The 18,843-nt window shown below is 35.8% G+C and overlaps 1 protein-coding gene across 3 annotated transcripts in view; it reads left to right on the top strand.

Annotated features, from left to right (window-relative positions):
• Nucleotides 1–18,843, top strand: part of NALF1 (NALCN channel auxiliary factor 1) — an 860,969-nt gene that overhangs the window by 216,392 nt on the left and 625,734 nt on the right. The window lies entirely within an intron of this gene.

Here is an 18,843-nt window from a genome sequence, read left to right as displayed (position 1 = left end):
ATTACTAATTCTAAAGTACATACCTTTTTTAATACAAAAGTTGATTAATTTTAAGCAGTATCTTATGTTATTAAGGTTTCATGGGATGTGTTATGTTTGCAATTCTGCCTTTGTAGAAACAATCTATATGTCCATCAGTAGGGGAATGTTTAAGTTTTTTTTTTTTTTCGATGAAACATAGTACACCATGCAAGAATTTAAAAGGAATGAACTGGAGCTGCAAGTGTCAACATGATGAGGTTCTTTTTTGATTTAGTAGAATATTTTTAGTGAAAATGCAACTTGTCTATGGTAAAAAAGGACAAAATTTTAAAAACTAACTCTTTACTGAGGGCATAGGGTGAGGGAAGAGACAGGATTTATTCATGTTCTTGTATTTTTCCAGGGAACATCCTCATCTTATGCTTCCTTTGCATTTAATTCCATTTTCGTTTTGTTTTCTTTACCAACATTTTGGGGATTGCTCATATTATTATATATAAATTACCTCAATCTGCACAGTGATTCACTGATTACATATAATATCATGTATTTAACCAGTCTCTTTAGGATATTTCCAAACTTTTGATTTATAAATAAAGCTACAATAAGCATTCTAGTATGTAAGTCTTTACCCAATGAGTGGTAATATCTGTAAATTCATATTAGTAGACTTGGCTTGGTCAACAGGTGAGTGCATTTTAATTTTTGATGTGATGTCAAATCTTTACTAAAATATTATGTAAATACAAATCATTGTCCTTTAGAACATAAAAAAGAATCACCATATGAATTTCTTTCCTAATGAGAACACTCTGATTTAAACTAATGAATTCATATATTCATAAATTAACCTCATAAATTTTACTGACAAGCTCTTAAAGATAGCTGTCAATGTAAAAAGATTTATATTATACCTATGCCATGATTAAATACAGCTAAATTCAGGAGTCTCATCAAATTGATTGATGTAGAGTGTTACTTATTTTATATTAGAAATCAAACACATTATTATACAGATTACATTAATAGAGAAAAAATTCATGTGAAAATATTTTACTCAGTAATTAAGAATAAGGGAATAATCTAGGTCCTCTAATCAACAATGCATGAGTCACTGGCCGTTTTACCTGTGAGAATATAGGATAAGAGGGAAAAACAATAGAAAAGAAGGGATCAGCATCTCTTCAGGCAGTTTATTTTAAGGCAATGGCTTCTCAATTTTAGAAAAGACGAAAATCCCATCAGATGACATTTTATTTCACTGCGTCATTTGGAAGATACTACTGTTATTATGTTAGAATGTGAATGTGAAAGGTTTTTACCTGTCTACACCGTTTTGTTGCTTTTTTTTTTTTTAAGAAGTTGGCAGTTTTCCAGGGAGTGTATGTGAAAGAGTACAGGATAGGAAGTGTTAATGTTCTTCATCTGAAAGGTAAAATTACTATTTTAGTTATAAAGGAATAGCTTGTTGACCAGCGTTCCCACTGAGAACATCTAGAAACGTTAGATGCAATTTTAAAAGATGTGTAAAACTCTCAGTGCTGACTGGTCAGTACTAGAAGGGCTGTTACCAAGAGCAGGGAAGCCCGTTTTTGTGAGGCAAGTTTGCTGCATCCTGTTTTCCCCATAGTGTCATTTGCTGATTGCTGATGCAGGGTAAGAAACCAAGAACTCCCAGAACTCAGGTTGAGAGTGGCTACCAAGAGTCAGAACGAGCATCTGAACTTACTGCAACCTCTTGGAGTTTGGGAGCAAAAACCTGGAATTGAATTTTGCTATGATACTCGGGAATGAGAAATTAAAATCCCAGAGAGGAGAAAAGCACAAGGAAATAAAGTCAATACATGGTGCCGGTTTTGCCTTCAGTTATTTGCTGATTAAGCTGCTCAGGGCAGAAGTCTAAGAAACCAGGCACAGAACAGCTGGAGAGTGAAACAGGGATTTTTTTTTTTTTTTTTTGGTTTCCCAGTATTTTCATGGTGGTAGAGACAGAGAAATTTGAGTTCATAACTTGCAGAGGAGAATTTGTAGAAAACTACCCAGGCTCTCTGTTGTCAAAACAGGACAAGAAAAGAGATAAAATTGTATTAAGTGGATAGGATAAACAGGTTGTAAATACTAATATAGCATACCTAAACCCAAAACAATTGGGTCAGTTAAACTGATTAAAATCAGTAAAACATATAAATAGTAACAGCATTCCATTTGACAATTAGTACCAAATGGATAAAATCTTCACAGATTCTAGGGATGAAAAGGTGAACATCTTTGAAGGTGGGGACATTATTCTGGCTACCAGGGTCATCAAAAACATGCACACTGAAAAACACTTTGATACGTCTATATCCTTCAGATTGGTTAAAATGAAAAGGACAATACTAAGTGTTGGTGAGGATGTGGAGCAACTGTAACTGCTGGTGGTGTTGTCAGCAATCACTTTGAAGAACAGTTTGGCAGTGCCTATTAAAGCCAAATATATACATCCTTAACCCTCAGCAACTTGACTCCTAGGTACATTAATGAAAATGCTCACATGTATTTATAGCAGCACTATTTATAATAGTCTAAAACTGGAAACTCTAAATGCTCATCAGTGGTGGCAATGCCAAATAAATTGTAGTACATTTATACAATAAGATAAAGCAAAGCATTTGGATGACCCCTTAATACACAAAATAACAAGAAGATAGACACAGTAGAAAACAAAATATATGATTCTGTGTGTACAAAGATCAAAAGACAGCCAAAACACATCTATGGCAGTGATTATGTTTGCTGTACAGCAGTATGAGGCAAGGATCATCACTGATCTGGGTGGTGGTTCCAGAGGTGTGTTCACTTTCCTTTCTGTACGGTTAAAGAGTTACTTTAAAAATTAACACTTAAAAATATGTTTAAGACCATGTTTTAGACCTATGAACAGTTTCCTTATACTACTGGAGCATGCTATGATTTGCAACTTAAGTGAAAGCATATATATATATATATATGTATGTATGTATACACACACACACACACTCTAAATGTCTTTTTTAAAGGTATTTTTTTCTGTCCTGTGATGCTAAAATTAACTAGAAGAATGCATTAAGTAGCTAAGTGGAGAGTGGTTGAGTAGAAAATGCACATAATTTAAAGTTAATTAGATACGGGTTCAAGTTCAGTCTTTGCCATTTATTGGCTACTTAGCACTGGATAGATTTTTTTTTTAACCTGAGTTTCCGTGTATGTAAACAGGGGAAATAATATTAAACCTGGTTGCTATTGTGAAAATGGGAAGTAATAGACGTATGTTTCTGAGTATGTAGTAGTGTTTCCTGTGTCAACAGAAGCTATCACACAACTGTGTAAACCTATCATTAAAAATTCATCTGAAACTCAGTGGCAGGAGGAGTTTCAGTCTCCTGACTCTCAACTTCTCTCTCTCAATGGAAAATCTAGCTGATGGGCAGACCAAGCTCTGACCCACCTGGATCTCCCTTGAGGCTGCACAGGAAGTGAATTATCAGAAGGGGATGCACAAAGGGATTTAGTTTGAGTCAAATGTTTTTTGGCATTAGGCACGGTACTACTTCCTCTGTGGTTCATAAAACCTTCTCCACTTTCAAAATTGAAAATGTATTTTTTCTCATCATAAAAAGTAACATGTAAAGACTCGAAAATTAAAAATAAAACCATTAAGAAAATAAAATTGCTTATTTTTCTAATAATCCTCCCGCTTTGTTTGTTCCCTTTGATCCAAATAAAACGATTTCATATTTTAAATTGTCATTTCGTTTCACCCCCCACCAAATACACTGTATATGGAAATTATACTGTATTTACATTTCTATGTCCTGAGTTTTTCTTATCTCTATTTGGAAGTCCTTCTTATAACTTACACATCTTTGAAACCATAATTATAAATAACTGTGTCATATTCCAGTTTTGAATGGGAAGAGTTTATTAAACTATGGTTGCTAGCCCTCCTTGCTGACACATTCTTCTTTGGTTATACTAATACCTTAAGTCTATTATTTCTTATCTCTAATTTCATTCAGTTAGCCACCTCATCAATGGAAATAATCATTTTAGCGAAAGCATTTGTGTTTGTAACTTAAGTATAACATCACTGTGTTCTTGAGTACAATCATCACCAGGCCATAAACATCTTCTTGGGAATTAAGTGAAGACCATAACCCGTGGCGGGCTCTGTCTGGATGGGTGAATGCATTTCCCAGTGTGCTTTGGCTGGGTGCCCCTAACGGAGAATGAACTGCGATACCTGATGACATACGCCTGCTCTTCAGCCAACAGTCAGCTGTGTTGGATGCTGTCTTATTCCATGATATGTGCCATCTGCCTGCATGTGCTGTGACCCTCATCCATGTGGAAATTAGGGCAAGGCAGAAACTCCAATGCGATGCTTCTGCATCAGCTCCTTTTCCTGAAACAGCCAATTTAAGAGCAGAGCACAATAGCCAGATCTTTAAGTGAAGTTAAAAGGGGTTCTGGCATGAGCACATACAACATAAGGAGAATGATTAAATAAGGCATTTGTTCACAATAAACAATGTGCTATAGCTATGTTAAGTGTTAGGCACTGACTGTATGCTCAACTCTCTTTCCTTTCCCCATTATCATCTAACGTGGGTCTTTGTGATCTTTTTACCTATGTATGTATCCCTCTGTGATGTGCTGATGTCTGTCCTTCCACAAAAACTACACATTTCTGAAATAGATAAATAGAAATTTGACTAAGATGAATCCTAGTGATATTTTCAGGAGCTATATGTTGACATAGCTAAATATCAAGAATTGATTGTTGTGAATAAACAAAATAGACCATTTCAGCTCAGCAACATGCAGTGTGTGTAATGATTAACATCTTATATGCTGGGCATATGATGTCTGTTTTTTTATTCATTGGAAACCAAAATTCTATAATGCCTTATATAGTGCCAGATGCATGGCATTGACTTAAACGTTTGTTGGATGCATGGATAAATGCTGACTTCAATTCAGATATATTCTTATTGTGTGGGCATAGCCAATATTTTAGCTCAGTTAACTGAATAATAGAGAAATAAATAAGTGAAACTCTGCCTTCACTTTTAGTGAAAATATAATTCCATGAATTATGGCAATTACTTCCTCCTACCTTTCATAGTTGTTGGAAGCAGAGCATCTCAGCTTTTACTGTGCATAAAAATTGTGTGGGGATTGTATTAAGATATAGATTCTAATCCAGTGGGTCAGGGAGATGCTGCCTTTCCAACGTGCTCCCAGGCCAGTTGATGCTGCTGGCCTCAGGACCTTACCTGGTCTCAGCACTGGGTTTGTCATTCTTCACTGCACATTGCAGTCACCTGGAAAGCTATATATAGAAGCTACCGATGCCAAGTCTCATCCCTGAGATATCTGGATTTAATGGGTATGGCATGAGATTTGGGTTTGGGGTTTGCTAAAGTTTTCCAGGGGGTTTTAGTATACAGAAATGCTTGAGAAGTACCATGTGGTGTTGAAACCTGGTTCATAAATCCCCCTAGATTCTTGATCTCACTTGCTCCTGCTGAGTTGGCCCCCAGCCACGGTTCAGGTTGTGAGGCCTGATACAAGATCTGCCATCCAGGAACCTGTCAAATTGAGACTTAGAGACTCCGACTATTCCCTAACACAGAGTCTGGAAAATCTGGACTGCTGGCTGCTTCCTGATACTGGAGAAACAGAAGCATTGGTTTGCACAGAGACTGGAATAATGAAACATATTAGAATTGAGAAAAATTTGGGGCTCTGGGTTTTGGTTCTTCTCTTCTGAGATCCAGCTACCCCTAACTTCCCTTAGTCTCCACGAAATATTTCTGCACCTTTGAAGGAAACACCTGCTTGGGGGTTAGCTAGATTTTTGTCTTAGCTGCTATCAAATGATTTTTGATAATAACTGATAATAACTGATCTACTTAAGCATCAGGGTTTGAAAGTCCCACTGATTTATTAAATTATAAATAAATTCATGTGTTTACATTTTTTCATAAAAATACACCACAAAGACCACATCTTTGCTAAAGAAAAAAAAAAAAAAGAAATCAGAATGCATGTAGGTGGAAGGATGCTAAGAAAAGGGACGGTCACATCTTTCCTTAGGACACCAACCTTATTACTCCTGCAGTAAAATGTAGGGTTGTTGGAGCCCCAGTTGTTGTTGGAGCCTCACCAGAGGCCACAGGTGTAGGGAAAAGGCATGGGAAGTGCAGGGAGAAATGTATTTAGTCTTCTTAGTTCTCATGCTAGAAGGAGGAACTGCATGGGAAGACTTCCCTAAGAAAGGCTGCTGATGCCAAAGTAACTAGAAATACTTGGAAAATTACAACTGTGATGCATACATTCAGAATCTGAGATCTATGGAAGGTAGATCAATAAAACTGTGGTGCTTGAGATTTGGTGGTAGGGACAAATCTTTAAATCGTATGCTTTCTATGTTCTCTCAGCTCTATGGTACATAATTTGCATAGGTAAACATGCTGTACTGATATGGTTTCTATCTTTGAGGAGATTTCAATACAACTTCTTTTAACTTGTGCATCATTGTTTAAGTGCTGATGTAATGAATGAGAAGTCAGGATGTAGAGACTCGTCAGCTTTCAAGTTATTGTTTTGCCACTTTCTGATGTATGATCTTGGGCAAGTTACTCACATTCTCTGAGCTTCCGTCTCTGTATCTGTGAAATGGGAATCATAAAGGGATCCACCTTATGTGGATGTTGAGAGGATTAAATTATTTCAATTCAAGGCCTTACAATAGTAATATCTTGCCTATGGTGGTAACTAAGCCATCATTTTTACCCATTGTTGCTATTATTGATGTTACTATTATTTTTATCTCCAAATCTCTATTTGTTTTTTCCAACTAAAATTATGACTCATGTTTATTTTTTTTAATGAATGTATAATAGTGGCACAAGTGATATTTTGATAAATGTATACAATGTGTAATTATTAAATAATGATAGTGGACTTATCCATCACCTCAATTATCTTTTTTTGGGTTGGGAACATTCAAATTCTTAACCTTTAGCTATTTTGAAATAAACAACAAATTATCGCAAACTGTTGTCTCTCTACTGTGCTGTTGAATACTAGAACTTACTCCTTGTATCGAACGGTATTTTCATACCCATTAACGATTTGTCTTCATCATCCTCCGTCTGACCCTTCCTAGCCTCTGGGAGCCACCACTCTATCCTCTTCCTCCATGAGATCTACTTTTTTAGCTTCCACATATGAGTGGGAACATGAGATTTTTATCTTTCTGTTCTTAAAATAGTTCACTTAACATAATCACCTCCAGTTGCATCCATGTTGCTGTAAATAAGATGATTTCATTTATTTATAACCAAGTAGATATTTCATTGTGTGTCAATACCATATTTTAATTATCCATTTATCCATTGATGGACATAGGTTGATTTCATATTTTGGCTACTGGGAGTGCAGACATCTCTGACATACTGATTTCCTTTTTTTTGTGTGTATACCAAGCAGTGAGACTGCTGGATGCCAACTTTTTAAAGATAAGTTGTATGCCTTGTAATCTTTTATATCTTGCCATAGGGCCTCATACTGGTCTCAAGATCTAAGAGAAACACAATGAATGTTGCTATCTTCTCTCTTTGGGGTCTTTTTTTATTATTGTTCCTAGGTCTCACACAGAGTGATATAACACAAATACCAAATATATTTTTTGGATTATTATTATTCTTAGAAAAATACTCATGCAAATGAAATCTTGAGATAAAACTAATCTTATAAAATTATTTACACAAATATTGTCCCCTGGCTGATATATTTCCATGGAGTGATGGATGAAAGTCATCTCTGAAGAACACTTGATCTATAGATTATTTGTTTCACATTTATTAATCCCAAATCTTATATAGTAAAACTGATGTGAAATTAAAGGTTATGAGAATGCTGCTGAGAAAGTTGGCTAAAATAGTTTGGATGCCATTTTACTGTATCTTAAAAATGTTATGTTAAAATAAAATAAAACCAAATAAGCTTATAAATTTAGGAACGTTTTATTTTAAATTCTAAAATTCCCTGCCTTGACTTTATAGTGCTAAAAAATTTGCTCTACAGCATAAACAGGCATGTTCTCATCAGTTTAGCTGTACACTCTGTTATATAGGGCAGGTTATAATTTTTATTTTGTTCCTCTGACTAATGCCGTAGTACTTAGTGGTTGAGACATAGAATTTGTTTATAACCTTTAACACTGTGTAAAGTTGTTTTCTTGTTTTTTTTGGCAGAAGTTTCTTTTAATGATAATTTTAAATGATTTCCTTTTCACTCACCAAAGCAATGCTGTAAAAACAAGAAGGCAAGTTAAGTAATAAATATTTTAAAACAGTCAATGATTCCAATCCTTTTGAATATAAGATTTGCCCTTATCTTATCAAGCATTTGCCTAGATGGTGTTTGATTATAAAGACGAATTCAAACCAGCTGTAATATAAGATGTGTTAAATAATTCTCAAATATTTGTATATTCAAGAAATAATAGGTGCCAACTACCTTTCTCAGGTATTAGGAATACCAGCATGAGTAGAGCACAATATCACTCATAATAACACTTTGTAGATTGTTACAGAAATAAGAATAAAAGAATGCAATGAGCACAGCAAGGACCTGAGCTGGGCATGACCCTCTTTACTTGAGGTTTCAGGCATGGCGTCATGCCTGAGTTGAGACTTGCTCTTTGTCAGTGTTTGTTTAGTGCTAGTGATTCCAGGATTTATACACCCCAAACCTGTGTCCTGAAGAAGCCTGGGATCTGAGAAGGAGAGCATACATTCCTAAACACACAGTGGTATGGGGCTATGCACAGGCTGCAATCAGGGCACAGGGTGTGGAGTGGAACAGCTAGTACAGACAGGGTAGTTAGGGAAGTGTTTTAGATAAAAATTCAAAGCACAAATTTAGCTGACTTTTTTAAAGTGTAAGTTGGAGGTAAAATGCAAGGACACTCCAGGATGAGTAAATACTATGAGCAATGCATGCATGGCATGGAGTGTCTACAGAACTATCATGTTTTTTTTGGCTGGGTCATTGGGGAGAAAGGAAGGTGAGTTTGTTGAGAGATGCGTTTGAAAAAGTTGACAGGGATCAGATCACTGCAGGGTCTTGTATTTCAGGCTGCAGCTTGCAGGCCATATACTATGAAAGAGCAGAGGGGAATGGCATTAGACTTTGCCTTGCAAGTCAGTTGAGCTGCCATGGAGGATGGATTAGAAGGATTCCATCTGACTTCCAACAAAATAAATACCTTATATTAAGTAAATTATCTCTTCATAGGAAGAGCTTTTTTTTTTTCATTATTTCTCTCAGGAGAACAATTTGCTTTTATTGAGGATGTACTGTAATCCATCAGCTGTTGTAACAATAATCAATCAGCAATTCTTTATTGAGCTCCTGTTGATGTAAAGCATTTACATGTTATGTGCATATAGGGAAGCCAGATGTCAGCCATCAGTGTCTCTGATTCTTCCATCTTTGTGAGATCTGGCCCCACTTACATCTGTGAAGTCACCACTCATCACCTTCCTGTAGCCCACTGTTCTCCAGCCTCACCAGCCTTCTGGAGTGCTTCAGTCGAATTGATCTCGATCCCATCCCACAGCCCTTGCCTAGCCCGGTTCCTCTGCCCAGAGAGCTTTTCTCCAAAATCTTCAGATAGCTGTCTTCTGAATGATTCAGGTACCAGCTCTTCAGAGAGGTCTTCCTGACTCTACTGTAGAAACTTTCTCAGCTACTCTCTTGTCTCATTGCTGTTTGTACTGTTATTAGTTTTTCCTTCAAAGCTTGCATCACTCTCTGAAACTGTCTTATTCAGCAATAAGTTCACTTTGTGATTGTCCCTTATCCTCTTCTCCCTCTGTCCTATCCCAAGTTACGAGACTCATTCAAGCGGGGACACCCTTTGCCTCATTCGCTGCTGTCCTCCAGCACCTTGAGTGGTGTCCAGCATATAGTCAGCATGCAATAAATACTTGTTGAATGAATGAATGAATGAATGAATGAATCACACTTTCCTTACTTAGGTTACTCAGTGGGAGTTCTCCACTCCCATAAACAAACAGGTCTAGTAATATGTTTTGCTAAACAAAAAAAAATCTACTCCTGGAAATTAATGATACCACTTTCATGGAAGGTAGAAGCAGTCTGCCAGTGTTCATCTTAAATAATGTCTCCCAATGTTCATCTTAAATAATATATATATAAAAATCTTTATATAGATAGGGATATATACTCCCAGTGCTTTCATATATAGATTCATTGCTATGTTTGATTTCCATAAACACTCTAGCAGGAACAGATGATGTCGTTTTTAGATGTCACTTATGAGGAAAGTTGAACTCAGGAAGATGACTTACGGTCATTAAGGCACTGTATGGTACAGAGTTGTTAAAACCAAATCTGTTGAGTTTTCGTCTTTGCACTCACCATGGTGACTTTTTTAAGGCTAATTTGACTCTCTAAGTCAAGAATCACAAGCTGAAATGCCAGTGAACATTAGACAAGTAAGGAAAATGGATGAGGTAGACAGAGAATGGGATGGTCCTTTGGATCCCATGTAACATGTGTAGGTTTATAAGACTTCTAGATCATTACTCAGTTTCTTCTCAAAAACTTGCATTTTAACATCCCACATGCGACTCTTTATAGGATTATTTGTGGCTGGTTCAGCCCTCCCATTTGCATGCTTTTGGTTCCAACATGGGTTGGAAGATAAAATGATCTGCAGAAAGAGGGGCTTCAGTCGAATGCACAGGCTGCACTGGACACACCAGCATGTGGCAGTCAGGTACAGTACTTTTTGGCAAAAAGGATATTGAATCTGCCACAGCAGTGTTCGTTGACTGAGAGCTTAATTGTTCACTAAAGGAAGAAAATAAGATTTTAAAGCCTGTTTACACAGGGATCATCAGGTAGCAGCATTTTAAGGGGGTTAGAATGTAACACAGAGAAGGCTTTTCTTTTTGGAAGGAAGTACCTTGAAATAATAGTAGATTTATGTTGTGGTTTGGTTATGGTTTGAGTTTTAAGTATAGGAGACATATAATAAAAATTCCCCAAATAGAATAATTACATCATGAATAAAATTCCCCAACAACTTAACAAATAAAGTTTTCCTTAATAAATTATATATATACACACACACACACAACAAATACAATATACAGTTATGCATTGCTTAACAACAAAGATATGTTCTGAGAAATACATCCTTAGCTGATTTTGTCATGCCAGCATCATAGAGTGTGTTTAAGCAAAATGAGGTGTTATAATCTACGATACAGGCTATATGGTATAGCCTAATGCTCCTAGGCTGCAAATCTGTATAGCATCTTACTGTACTGATACCATAGGCAGTTGCAACACAGTGATAATATTTACATGATAGGAATTTTTCTGCTACATTATAATCTTATGGGACCACTGTTCTTAATGTGGCTCATTATTGACTAAAATGTCTTCATGTGGATCATGACTATAATATAATATATATAATATAGATTAGCATAGTCTCATAAGAAGACAACAAAATTAAATCAATGGATCAGGTTTACCTCATATATTATGTACTTTTAAGTGCAAGAAAAGGTGAAATCTAAATACTGGGCAGTATTAAGAAAAATAGAAAATAACTTTGCTGTACTGGAAAAAAGTATAGAGGCTACCAAGTATATTATAAAATTAAGACTGATTTAAATAATACTATAATTTTGTACTTTAAAGTCTATTTCCCTTTACCATACAAAATTGTACAAGAAGAGTTAAAAAGTAAGAAGCATCTGTTGCTTCAAAAAGCAATCAGAAAGCTGAACAAATGGACTATGATATAGAAGGAGCTAGAATTAGAAATAGTGAAAAGGGTTTATCTTTTAGCATTTTTTCCTTGAAAATAAATGGTTAAATGTTAGTCTTCTTGATCAGTGTCTAGATGGGGCACCCACAAATCAATCTTTTAAAACCATACAATGAAGAAATGTTCCATATTGTGAGTTCTATAGTATTGGTACCAGACAATTCCAAACGATTTGTGTTTGTTTTAAAGCTTTCAATGAAGGGATGCTCGAGCAAACTCAGCTATATTTTATTTCAGTTTATATCTTGTTTGGTGGCTTTGGTTTTGATCAAGTTATTCTGGGTAATGGATTCAATAATTCGGCCGTGTGATGTAGTGACAGCTTCTGCTTCTTCGCTGTGCAGGAGGGATGTGATTCACCTGCTTCATGCTTCTTTTGGTGCAGATTCCAACTGCACTGATGAGGGCAGGCTGGTGCAAAAGTAATCATGGTTTTTGCCATTACTTCTATTGGCAAAAGCCGCAATTACTTTTGCACCAACCTAATAGGTAGCTTCCCCTATTTATTTTCCCTTCCATAAAATACTTTTCTCACTTCTGTAAAATGCTTTTCTTTACAGCTCACTTATGTGATTTTTTTTTTCTTACTAAACATCCCCCAATTTTATTGAGGTTTAGGATTTAATAACTGGATAAGCTGTAGAAGACCAAATTATACTTGCAAATTTGGGATAGGCTTCTATTCCCTATTCAAGCCAATCAATTAACTGTGCAACTAGTAGGTTGTGCTTTGATAGGAACTATTGCTAATAACTGCAACTAACATTAAGTAACAGTCATGTGCGGCTTATGGGGCTAAGTGTCGTCCATGCATGGCTATGTTTGATTTTTCAAACAAAGCTACAGGTTCATTACAATTATTATCATTCCCATTTTATGGATGGAGGAATTGAAGTTTAGAAAGGCTAAGAGAATTGTCCAAGGATAATCAGCTAGTAAATAGTGGCTTGCATACAGAGAACACATTAGAAACTTATGCTAGCCTTAAAGGGTAAGTGATACGGTTTTGCTGTGTCCCCACCAAAATCTCATCCTGAATTGTAGTTCCCATAATCCCTGCATGTCATGAGAGGGGCCCAGTGGGAGGTAGTTGAATGATGGAGGTGGTTACCCCTATGTTGCTGTTCTCATGATAGTGAGTTTTCAAGAGATCTGATTTTTTTAAAGGAGTGTTTCCCCCTTTGCTCGGCACTTCTCTCTCCTGCCATCATGTGAAGAAGGACATGTTTGCTGCCCCTTCTGCCATGACTGTAAGTTTCCTGAGGCCTCCCGAGCCATGAGGAACTGTGAGTAAATTGAACCCCTTTCCTTTATAAATTACCCAGTCTCAGGTATGTCTTCATAGCAGTATGAGGATGAACTAATATAGTAAATATCAATACCTAAAGGAATTTGAGTTTGCAGGTGTGTGAAAGTCAAAAGCCCACCAGTTTATAGAGGGAACACCAATTGTGAAGATATTCACATATTCGTATTTGGCCAAAACATATTAATTATTGCTTGTGTGTACTAATGCTTGTGATGTAGATTAATAGGAAGTAGAAAAGGTAATTTACAAATATACCTGTCACCCTTCAGCTTGTTTGTGTAACTATAATCTTATACTCCTACTTGTGGGACTTATTCCTAGCACTTTCCTAAAACAGTTCTACTTAAAGTTGACTGTAATTCCCTCATATCCAGTTCCCATTGTAGACCAGTTGCTCTCTGTAGAGTGCTATAGCATGTGACATCAACACTGCATTTTTCCCTTTAGGTCTGTCTGTCTTCCTTCTTGATGAGAGAATTGCTGACTTTTCTTGATTCTCCCAACATTTTTCACCGCAGCAGTTCTGCCTCTGCTCCTTCTTAAGCCTTCTCTCCCTGAAATGTGGAAAAAACCCACTACCTTTCCATCTGTTTTCATATCCCACAAATGGGAAACCATTTGTGTTCCTCCTTTTGTCTGGTTTTCTGAATCCTTTGCACGTTAGCTGAAGTCCCACTTCCTAAGTATTTTATGTTACTCCAAGATCTTTTCCCCTTCTCCTAAGCTTCTGTTGCAAATACTACATTTTGGAAAAAAATTATTTTCTGACATGTTCATATACATTAATTTTTTTAAAAATTCATGCTTACATTTGCCTTTTATTTTTTAATAAATTGATGGAGTACAAGTGCAATTTTGTTACATGCATAGCTTGTGTAGTGGTGAAATATGGGCTTTAGGGTATCCATCACCAGTGTAACATACATTGTACCCATTAAGTAATTTCTCATCGCCCCCGAACCTTTTCTAGGTGGAGTATAAATATGTAGAAGGGGAGGAGAGTAAACTAGGCAGTTAGTCACTGCCTCCCCACCATCTTTGCCTCCCTTTCCAGAGGTCTGTCACTAAATACATTTTTTCTGGTGAATAAATGCTTGTTGATTAATCAGTTGATGTTCTCCACCTGGTATCAGTCTGGTAATTCTACACAATTTCATAAAGGACTAAAGTATTCGTGATACATGTATCTTGATTATTTTGAAATATGAAAATTCAAATAACTCTGCACATAATAGTATCTAGAGAAAATATATGAGATCAATTTGGTAAAACAGGATGTATGTATGTATATCCATATATACAGAATATATATATCCATATATAAATATATATATTTTCCATATATATGTGTTTCATATATATATATATATATACACACACACACATACACACACACACACATACACATATATGTGAGCAAATATATGAGACCAATTTGGTAAAACAGGATATGTATGTATATCCATATATATAGAATATATATATATCCATATATAAATATATATATTTTCCATATATATGTGTTTCATATATATATATATACACACACACATATGAAAAATAAAATATTGGACAAATGTATAATAAAGTTAAAAAACTGGATTTGTTTTTACACTGTTATTAATAAAGAGGAAATAAAAGAGAAAATAAGTTTATACGGGTTTAATGTGGTATTTATGAGGACCAGGACGTACGATATCACAAAGACCAGAGTAGGAGGTAAATAACTTGGACAGGAATAAAATAAGTGATAGGCTAATATTTTAGCATCAAAAACAGAATGGTCATTCACAAAGATCATCTATAAAATGGTGCATTATGATAGAAAAACTGAGCTTGAAATGACCTCAGAAATGATCAATTCTAGTTATTCCTTGTCTTGGTGAGGTGACTGTGGAGTGAAGAGATGCGTGATTTTCTCAGGGTCAGCAATTATCTATGAGTTCTTGAGTACTCTGACACAATTTAAAAAAATATTTTATGTTATTTTCAGAACATCTTATGTGGTGTTTTATATATGTATTTTGTATACATGAAGAGCTTTAAACACTTATTTTAAAAGTCACTAACTCCTAAAAGTTTCTTCCTTTATATGAAAATATAAAAGCATGTTTATTTCATCTGAATATGCTCTTCAGACATTCTTTCTCTTATAAACAAAGACTGTTTCCAAAAATAAAACATAAAAAAGAGGGGCATGAATTTAAGATCACCAGACCAACTATTCTCTCTTTCTAAAAATGCATCATGTCTTACTTTGCATGCTAATCCTCCCTGAAGACACATGCTAATTTTTAAGGGAGCTGCACCAAGTGAAATCCACACACCTTGCCATTCCTTTTTTTTTTTTTTTTCATGAGGCTTTTTATAAAAATTTCTGCCTTCATTTCCGTCTTTTTCTGGGCTTTTTTTTTCCTCTAGAGAACTCAAGATACAATAATCATATTCCATTTATTCCCTCATTCATTTCAAAATGCAATGTTTGCTTTCAGATTTTTCTTATATATAATTATGTGTGCTTGCATTATAATCTGGTTAAACATAAGTGATACCAAATTTAGTCTTTAAGCCTAATGAATGAAATGTAGCTAAAATTTGGATTTTTTACTTTCTGTTGTTGTGTTTGTTGAGGGAGTAGGAGCAAGTGACATTAGTCTACAGAGATAATTGGAGACAGGATACGGAGGCCATTAAAAGGTGGGACAGAATGAAAGAGAAAGTAAGAGAGGATCAGTAGTTCTGGAGAATGCCTACATGGGGAAAATATAGAGGTTGGGAGTGTTATTAGGGAGGTGGGTTCCTTAGGAAGGGGAGAGAAGGGAAGACAGAAGAGAGTAGGAAAAAAATTATAAAGGCTTCTCTGCAGATATCAGCCAAGGACAGGACCTTCATGCCCATACTCTTATATTTCCTTCCTCAGAAACCAGAATCCAGAAGCATCACACAGGAGTTGAATTACCCAAGGACGTAAAGGCAGAGATGAATCAGTCAAATATATGTGTGTATGGATGGATGGAAGGATGGACAGATAGACAGATATGGAGATGGATACAGAGATAGATATAGTATTTGCCACCAGAGCATTTAAAATGCTGATATCCTATTACAGACACTTATAATACCCTGATGTGGCACATTAAACTCATTTTAAATTAAATAGCATATGCAAAGATGTTTTGTCAACCAAACATCTTTGATAATACAATAGGTATAATTTACTTTTATTAACATATAAATTTATACTTTGTAGACTATGACATGTGGAGGATGAAAACATGCATCATTGTAATTTCTGAAACCTGTAGGAGTTTTTATCTTTTTTAAGTCTTTGAAGGGGAGATTGAAGAAGACAGCGTCAGAGAGAGGCTGTGGCACGAGAGAGAATTATGTGGCTTAACTGATGTTTTTCTGGTTGGCTTTGAAAAATAAAAAGGTACTCATGATATACTTCTAATATTTCTGGCTATATATATAATCTGCATCAAGTGAGATGAATTCTCTCTTGATTTGATTTCAGCAAGCATATGTAGAGGCTTATCATAAAGAAAACCAATTGTCTTGCTGCTTGAGGTCTCGGCAAGCCTGTGCATGACTAGTCAATGCAATTGGCCAGCCAAGTGATTTTCAGGAGCGAGTCCTGCTGTGCATCCTGGTTGTTCATGCTTCCCTCTGTAATAAAAAGCTCTCAAGAGGGACTTATTCTCTGAATTCTGGATATTTGGTAAACTCAGTGGCATTGTTTCTGCTATGTTTACCAAATTTTGGAAGTAATTTTCTCATAATTCAACGAACTAAAAATCAAAACTAAGGTGATCATTTAGCTGCTGTCATAAAAGATAATTTTCCCCATTTAAAATATATGACTCATTATTATAGTTTTATATTCTCAGAGTCTGGTCCTCATTTGTAAAATAATGGGAGCCACCCCTACACAGTCGGGAGGCATGTGCATAAGGTCTCCAGTATAGCAAGCAGGTCTTCAACCCAGGTCTCCAGTATAGCAAGCACAATCTTGGCAGGTCTTATTATTACTTATGCATTAAAAATATTTGAAGTCTGGGCAACAAAGTGGGACCTCTTCTCTATTAAAAATGAAAAACATTAGCCAGGTGTGGTGGCGTGAGCCTGTAGTCCCAGCTACTGGGAGGCTGAGGTGGGAGGATTGCTTGAGCCCGTGAGGTAGTGAGCCATGATGGTGCCACTGCACTGCAGCCTAGGCAAAAGAGGGAAACCCTGTCTCTAAATAAATAAAATAATATATGAAAGTACAACAAAAGAATAAGAAAAAATGCTATTTTTCCAACATAAGAGAATATTTCCAAAAGACTACTATATTTACACATTTAGGTCCCTAGATTAAAAAGGCTAGAAGATTTGAGTTCAGTTACCTAGGTAGCTGTCTGCAGCTGCCAGTCAAGTAGGCATAAATCCTCAACGTTTCTGCTTAACAACTGATCTTCAATCATCTAAGAGATGAGAGTGTTGAATTATGTTCTAGTATAAATATATATATGTTTTACAAACCATATTTCAGAACTCCTTTTTGTCTTCAAATGGCTGCCTTTTTATGCCAGATTTAGACCATACCTGTATATGCAAAATATCTAAACCTCCTATTAGACGATTATAAGAAAAATATATTTTCCCCTATTATTCATTCAAAAGATATTGTTGAGAGCTTACCATGTGGCAGGGACATCAGGTAAAAAGATGGTAAAAACAGTATTTCTGCTTTTAGGGGCTCTAGTGGTTAAAAATTATATATTTGTACAAAGATGACTTTTGAGTACTGTAAGAAATGCCTCTGGTGTAATGCAATTTGCTGGACGGGGGGTGATATTTGAGCGTTTTCCCAGTCAGATGGGGATGCTGAAGCATTTCAGGGAGAAAAAATAGTTCAGAAAGGGCCCTAAAGTCACAGACCCCATGGTGTTTTGAGAGAATAATGAGTGAACAAGAATGCTGCCTGGAATTGTGCAGTGGATTCAAAGAGTTGGACAGAGGTAAGAGTGGACAGATAGCAAACTTTCAAGTAACTCTGTGTCATGGTAAGAGAATGGACTTAACCCATTTATGTCAGAGGTTGCAAATTTTTTATGAAAAATCAGACCTTGGCGATGACCTTGAGCAGTAGGATATCAATAACTCTCACAAGCTTAGTGTTCCAATAATGGAACACCTGGCATAAATGGGTTGATCTAACTAGGCGAAGAGAGTCTATCCAAGCCATAGAAGAGAGAGAGATAGATGATAGATTAGACAGACAAATAGACAGATGAATGATCGATATTTTAGAAAAGATATCTTGACTGATTACAGTGAGAAGATCTTGAATGCGAAGATACTAGTTCAGAAGCTGTAACACAAATCCAGAAAGTAATAATGTGAGTTTCATTGAAAACAGAAAGAAAATAAGATGGAAATGAATACATACACATACATATAATAGTTCATTCATATATATCTCAAGTAATATATTTAAGAGAATATCTTTCATGAAGTGTAAAAACTGTAAAACATTTCTATCTATCTATATCTATCTAAAGTAGAATTTATAAGAGTTGGTGATCAACTGAAATACAGTAAAGAAAAAGGAGTTATTGAGAAGGACTCCAAAATTTGTTGCTTTCTGACAAGATAAAAAGTG

The sequence above is a fragment of the Pan troglodytes genome, chromosome 14 (genome assembly GCF_028858775.2).
Source record: "Pan troglodytes isolate AG18354 chromosome 14, NHGRI_mPanTro3-v2.0_pri, whole genome shotgun sequence".
Taxonomy (NCBI): Eukaryota; Metazoa; Chordata; class Mammalia; order Primates; family Hominidae; genus Pan; species Pan troglodytes.
Note: the sequence above shows the minus strand (reverse complement) of the source record. Positions and strands in the feature narration are given on the sequence as shown.